We start from the raw sequence: 7,553 nt of genomic DNA on the forward strand, positions 1-7,553 counted from the left end.
GGGCATGTGCTACAGGACAGACGGTGCTGGACCAGAGAAAGGAGGAGCTTCCTGTGTGTGTGGGGTGGGAACAGAGCCTGCATGCTCAGCAACTTTGGGACAAGATGGACTAGATGGCCAGAAAAAGTTGCTCAACACCACTTGGACCCAAACTCTGGAAGCTTTGGGCTTACATCCCTGGGGTGACATGGCAGTCACAGGGGTCCAATGATCAGATCTGAGTTGAGGGCTTACTGTCACCAGTGTCCTTGAAGCCTCAGTTTCTCCACTTGTAAAATGGGGTGATGTTCTCTGCTCTGGCTGACACTCATGGACCAGCACAGGTGCTATGCTGTGGTTGCTGAGGGCTGGAGCACTGGGCCTTCCCTGGTGCGAAGGAAAACCCAAGATACACCCTGGGCCAGGCCATAGTTGTTCCCCATCCCCCTTCCAAAAACTAGTGTCTACTCTTTTCAGTGGGCTCCACCTTAGCCTGTGTAGAACCAACCCCAAGGTTACTATTACTCAATGTATGCTACGTCCTCCTGGCAGACGTCAGGTTCTGTCCTGCAGGGTGAGACAGTTGAGCCATCCAGCTGGTCCATGGAGTTTGACTTTATCTCCGAGCAGGTGCGCTGTCTCCTCCATCTGCACAGGTCTGAGCCTCCCCTGTGCCTGGGTGGCAGTGGCTGGAGGTGTGTGTCTGTTGGGGTCCTCCATCCTACCTGTAGCCACCTGCACCTGATGCCTTTCTCCATTTGTTTTTGGAGACAGGGCCTGATGTAGCCCAGGCTGGCTTTGCTGTGTAGCTGAGGATAACCTTGAACTCCTGATTTCCTGATATTAGAAGTGTGTGCCACCACATCCTGTCCAATACCTTTTTTCGGGAGAGTTTCCAGACCCCTATAGTCCTGGCTGGCTCCTTGGTATGAACCCATTCAGAGGAGGTTTATGGTCCTCTTCTCCAAGTGCCTAGTATATGGGGTACTTAGTATATGAGTGTACCTAGTATATGGGGTACTTAGTATATGAGTGTACCTAGTATATGGGGACCTGGAAACGTGTCCTAAGCTCTGTGTAGCTGCACGTGAGGAGCCAGGGAGCTGCTGCAGGAGACAGGAGTCCAGTCATAGAGTGGAGATGTAGACATAAGGGAGGCTCACACTGGAGACTCCTGCAGGCCTGTGGGTGTTCTGGTCATCGTGGGAGTGGATGCACCAGGCAGGGGTGCTGAACCACCAGAGAGACCCACACCCAGCTCTATTGTTGAATTTTGCTGCTGCTGCTGCTGCTGCTGCTGCTTTTTCCTCCTTTCTTCCTTGCAGTAAAAGCACGTGTGGCATTGCAGTTTCAGCCTCATTGTGTATCTGTGTTCACACATGCGTGGTGTTGGGAGCAGAACTGAGTGTGTACACCCCCAAATTCCAAATGATATTTTCAACTTGTGCCACTATACACTTAGTTCTTGGAGCTTGGATTAGCGTGTTCTGGTGTTCTGTCACACAAGAGGGTGGCTAAGGAGGCAGGAGGGTCTAGGTTCAACCTGTGAAACAGCAAACCCAAAGAGGAGTCCAGAGTCTCTGTTTTCCCAAGGCAAAGACAAGAGAACTATTTGAGGGGGTGGAAATGCTAATCAGGGGCTGGGGATGACACTCAGGGCTGGGGAGCTGTCCAGCATGCACAAGGCCTGGGTTTAGTCCCAGCAACACACACCGTAAGCTGTGTGGTTCCATGCGTATGAGACACTGAGAGTAGTCGGGGTCACAGTGACAACAGCAGAATGAGTTGCCGGGGACACCCTTGACAGAGTGCTGGGACACCCTTGACAGAGTGCTGGGACACCCTTGACAGAGTGCTGGGATACCCTTGACAGAGTCCTGGGACACCCTTGACAGAGTGCTGGGACACCCTTGACAGAGTGCTGGGACACCCTTGACAGAGTGCTGGGACACCCTTGACAGAGTGCTGGGACACCCTTGACAGAGTGCTGGGACGCCCTTGACAGAGTGCTGGGACGCCCTTGACAGAGTGCTGGGACGCCCTTGACAGAGTCCTGGGACGCCCTTGACAGAGTGCTGGGACGCCCTTGACAGAGTCCTGGGACACCCTTGACAGAGTGCTGGGACGCCCTTGACAGAGTCCTGGGACGCCCTTGACAGAGTGCTGGGACACCCTTGACAGAGTGCTGGGACACCCTTGACAGAGTGCTGGGACGCCCTTGACAGAGTGCTGGGACGCCCTTGACAGAGTGCTGGGACGCCCTTGACAGAGTGCTGGGACGCCCTTGACAGAGTGCTGGGACGCCCTTGACAGAGTCCTGGGACGCCCTTGACAGAGTCCTGGGACGCCCTTGACAGAGTCCTGGGACGCCCTTGACAGAGTCCTGGGACGCCCTTGACAGAGTTCTGGGACACCCTTAACAGAATTCTGGGAGTGTCGTGTAGAACTCAGCCACTCCTCAGGCCCAGTGCTCTGCAGCGGGTTCTCCCTGCTGCAGATAGGAACCTGTACCGTACTGGACACCCTACCGAGAAATCCTGACGCATCACCGGTCTCTAGCAGACTCCCAGGTCTCAGGGTCTCTCACCTAGAGAAGTGAATCTATATCAAAAGGAGAACTGGTGACCACAAACCCTCTTCTTCCCCTTCTCCCTGACTCCTGCCTGGAAACCAGCCTGGCTGCAGGCTTGTGTTGTGACACCTCCATCATCCTCAAGAAGGTAGAAGAGATCCCCCTCTACTGTGGGCCTGGTTTCCTCTCCCCGGAGCCTCTGTGATGTAGTGGGTAGCCATTCCAACCTTGATCTGGTTCCAACCCCCATTGAGGCTTCGGTAACTGTCACGCCTACAAGGCAGGGCCAAGAGAGGACCCTGAAGACCCAAGATCCGGATGCGGAGGCTCTCTTTGGTTCCTGGACCCTGGACGCTGGAGGTAGACGGAGCAGAGTTCTCCAGAGAACACCGCCGGACTGCGCCACACCTTTCCCAGACCCTGTGACCTACCTATCCCTTCATTTGTAAGTTATGCCACTAAATAAACCTCCCTTTTAACTACGTGGAGTGGCCTCAGTAATTTCACCAATACTGTGATGCTGCTGTTTGTCTTTCTGTCCATAGCATTAAATAAATCTTGTAGTCTCCAGGAACAGCCTCTGTCTTCACATCCTCTGTTGCTGAGACGTTAACATTCCAATTTTCTTTTTCAGTGCTGGTCATGGGACCCAGGGCTTTGGACATACTGGCAAGTGTTCTGTCACTGAACCACACCCTCAGCCTTCACAGTCAGTCTTACAAGATGAGAAGGATCATGGAGACAGATGATGGTGGTGGTTATAAATTGTTAATGTGTTGAATAATGCTAAACGTTCATAACGATTTAGAGAGTAAACTGCACACTGGGTGTGGCCGACTGCAAAAAAAGGGGGGGGAAGGATATGCAAGTATCAGACTGGAGGAAGACAACCCCAAACATGTTTCTGACCAAGGTCTAACATCCAGTCCATAGAAAAGAGTCTTAGAACTCTGTAATGAGACAGCTGAAGCCGGACATTTTGGTGAGGCTTGCAATTCTAGTGCTCAGGAGGATGAGGCAGGAAGATCATGACCTTGGGTTATATAATGAACCCTCAAAACAAAAGCACAAAGACCCCCCCCAATAAAACAAAAAATATATGTTTTACAAGATAGATATGTGGGCTGGAGATGTGGCTTAGGTCCTAGAATGCCTGCCTAGCATGCATGAAAGCCCCGAGTTCCATTTCCACCACCTATAAAGTGGGCATGGAGTCAAGACTTGGATACTTAATGACTTGGAGGCCAAACCTTGGCTACATGAGACCCTGTGTCTCATAAACAAACCTAAAGGTAGCTATGTGAATGTGCAGCAAGCATGTGGTATTTTCAGCATGACAGTCCTGGAGAAAACGCAACTTTAAACTGCAAAGAGGGCCCTGGGTCTGGCTCAGAGTCTTTGCCCACATGCATGAGGCCCTGGGTTCAAATCGTAACAACACAGAAACGAAACACTCCGAGACACCACATTTACTCAAATGACTCACAAAAGCCCAACAGAGGCCACCAGATGTCTTGAGAAGCTTTAATCATGTCAAAGCAGGAGCAGGCCAAGTCTCTAACTACAGGCAGATGGTGACTCCATGGAGGAGGAATGTGGGCGAATGTCACTGTGAAAGGGATGACAGTGCCACTACCTCACCATCCCATTGATACAGTTTCAGCAAAGGCAGAACGAACAGATAAAATGCAAAGAAACCGACCACAGGGCCTGTGGAACATATCAGGATGCAAGGAAATGCCATGTCTTGGTAGGGCTTTCAGTTACACAGCTGAGGTTTCCTCAAAGCTCTTCAGGTCTCTGGCTATGTGGCAAGACCTGCAGGATACACAGCATAGTAATGATGGGTCTGATGACACAAACCTGTGATCCCAACCGCTAGGGGGCTGAGGCAGGAGGATTGCCATGAGTTTGAGACCAGCTTCGGCTACAGAATGAAATGTTGTCTTAACACACAAATAAACAAAACCCCAGAAAAGCCAGATGTGGTGATACATGCCTTTAATTCCAGCTTGTGGAGGCAGAGGCAGTTGGATATCTCTGAGTTTTAACCCTGTCTAGGGTGTAGGAATGGGTTTAATTTCTCTACCAACTAAAGACTTAAACAGCAGGAAAGAAGTGTGTTGCTAGAAATTTTGGAGAGTCCCAACGGAGTTGATATACCTGGGAATTTGGGGGCCCCTCTTGGGGTTTTCAGTCTCATTAATAAAAGAATTTGCTAGGCATGGTGGTATATGCCTTTAATCCCAGGACTCAGGCAGAGACAGGAAGATCTCCATGAGACTGAGGTCGATCTGGTCTACCTCACAAATAACAGAAGCCAGAGCTATGTTTGAGACAAAGTCAAGTCAGACTTTGTCTCAAAACAAAACAAACAAAAAACTAAAAATAAGTTAAGAATGAACACAAGGTGTTGTGGAATAATCTTTTTGTACACTATGAAGATGTGTTGTTTTCATTGGTTTAATAAAGAGCTAAATGGCCTATAGCTAGGCAGGACGAGGGATAGGCAGGAGAGTCAGACAGAGAGAACTCTGGGAAGAAGAAGGGTGGTGTTGCCAGCCAGATGGAGAGAGAGCAAGACACGTAAGAGTACAGATAAATGCCACAGTCATGTGGCAACGTGTAGAGCATTGTAGAATGTTGTAAGAGCTAGTTAGTGAGCCAGGTGGTGGTGGCACACGCCTTAATGCCAGCACTTGGGAGGCAGAGGCAGGCAGATCTCTGAGTTCGAGGCCAGCCTGGTGTACAGAACAAGTTCCAGGACAGCCAGGGCTGCACAAAGAAACCCTGTCTTGAGAAACCAAAGAGAGAATGAACACAGAAGGAAGCTTGAGGACAAACAATAGACTGAAGCAGAAGCTGAAGGGTAGTTGATTAGAGGTCGAAAGGAAACCCCAGCCAGGTGTGGGGCACATACCTTAGACCATCAGTGGCTAGGGCAAGAGGCAGGAGGATCTCTGTGAGTTTGAGGCCATCCTGGTCTACAAAGTGAGTTCCAGGCTAGCCAGGGCTGCATAGTGTGACCCTGCCTTAAAAGGAGGAGAGAGAAAGGAGGGTGGTAGCTCATACCAGCATGATAATCCTAGTCGTTGGGAGGTTTGGGGCACAGAGGCAAGAGGATTAGGAGTTCAAGATCAGCCTCAGCAAGTTTGAGGCCAGCCTCTGAGCTCAGAGCTTGTGATGAAGTTTCTAGTGCACATGCTGTCAGACCTGCCTGTGTCCTTTCTGCCTACCACCAAGCCATCCCACCTCATCTGCAGCCTGTGGGCCCAAGGGACCCCCTTCCTTGTATTAGGCAATGGATCCTCCTTCCACCTGTTTTTCAAGACAGCATTTCTCTGTGTAATCCAGGATATCTTGGAACTTCCTTTGTTGACCAGGCTGGCCTCAAACTCACAGAGATCCTCCTGCCTCTGCCCTAGCCACTGCTGGTCTAAGGTATGAGCCTCAAACTCAGAAACTCAGACCTGCCTGCTTCTGCCTCCCGGGTGCTGGGGCTAAAGGTGTGCGCCACCATGCTCGGCTGGTAGTAGCTGTCTTAAGGTTTGGGGCTTCTCTTCCAGCTGTGCTTAAACAGGCCTCCAGGAATGCACGTAGGGCCTCTGTTTTCAGAGTCCTGTGAGGAGAACAACTACCAAGACCTCCCGAGTGACGATTGTGTTGGTAGGAAGTGATGTGGTGGTCTGCAGAGCTTGGGGGGATCCTTAGGTACCATTCTCTCAAAGGGTGCCAGCACTCACTGAAGAAGTTGGATTGTCCACACAGGCCCGAGGTCTCAGCCCCCACAGGCATTCCTAGGAGAATGTGAGGGGTGGAGATGGCCAGGCGGCCTCCTGTGGGAGCCCCTGCCTCACTGTGGCTGGTTCTCAGCCCAGCGCTGTTATACTGCCCTGGAACTTTGTGCTGGGCAGTTCAGACTCTACAAAGGAAAAACTGCTTGGAAATTCCATTTTTAGAATTAAGGCCTTAGACCAGAAAGGGTGTGATCTGTGGGAGCTGGATTAGCCCCAGGGCCGGATACCAGGATGGGTGTGCCCAGTGACTCTTCCCTGAGCCTGGCACACAGCAATGCTGCCTAGGTCAGGAGGGGACTGCATGCTTCTAAGGGAGAGTCCAGGTGCCTCCAGCTGGCCACTGCCACTCACTTTGCCCTCCAGCTCCCTCCCAGCCCAAGGCCCGTCCTTAAGCACTGCATTCCAGGTGGACATCCTCTTTGCTGACATCCCCCGGTTTCTTCGTCCATTGCTTCTTCCTTCTCCATCCTCTTCCTCTCTTCTCCTTCCTTCTCTCCCCTGCTTCCTCTCTTTTCCTCTCTACTTGGGCATTTGTGGACAACCTCAGTCTCCTGTCTCTTAAGACAGATGCCCATCCATATTTACATTAAAAAGATGATTTTTTTAAACAAAAATAGTAACCTGCTCTATTTCTACTTGAAAGTTCTATTTATTCTTTCTCTTCCTCTTCTTCCTTCTCCTCCTTCCTTCTTCAAGACAGGGTCTCACTGTGTAGCCCTGGCTGTCCTGGAACTCACTCTGTAGACCAGGCTGACCTTGAACTTACAGAGAGCACTCTGCCTCCCGAGTGCTGGGATCAAAGGTGTGCGCCACCCTGTCTGGTTTACATCACTCTTCTTTAACCAGAGATTTCCGCTTCACTTCAGCATCTGTTACAGGCTACCTCCAATTTTGCAATCCCAGTGAGATTTTGTCTTAAAAACAAACAACAACAACCACCAGGATGGCCTTTTTGGTCTATGCCTGTCACCCCAGCTCTCAGGAGATGGAGGCAGGAGAAACAGAAGTTCAAGGTCACCCTCACTACAGTGACTTCGAGGCCAGCCTGGGCTACCTGAGACCTTGTTTCAAAAACAAACCAAAGGACACTGTGCTGGTTAATTTTGCTAACTTGGCACAAGGTGTAGCCATCTAAGAAGAGGGCACCTCAATTGAGAAAACACCTCCATAAGATTGGGCTGTAGGCAAGACTGTAGGGCATTTTC

The sequence above is a fragment of the Peromyscus eremicus genome, chromosome 14 (assembly GCF_949786415.1).
Source record: "Peromyscus eremicus chromosome 14, PerEre_H2_v1, whole genome shotgun sequence".
Classification (NCBI taxonomy): Eukaryota; Metazoa; Chordata; class Mammalia; order Rodentia; family Cricetidae; genus Peromyscus; species Peromyscus eremicus.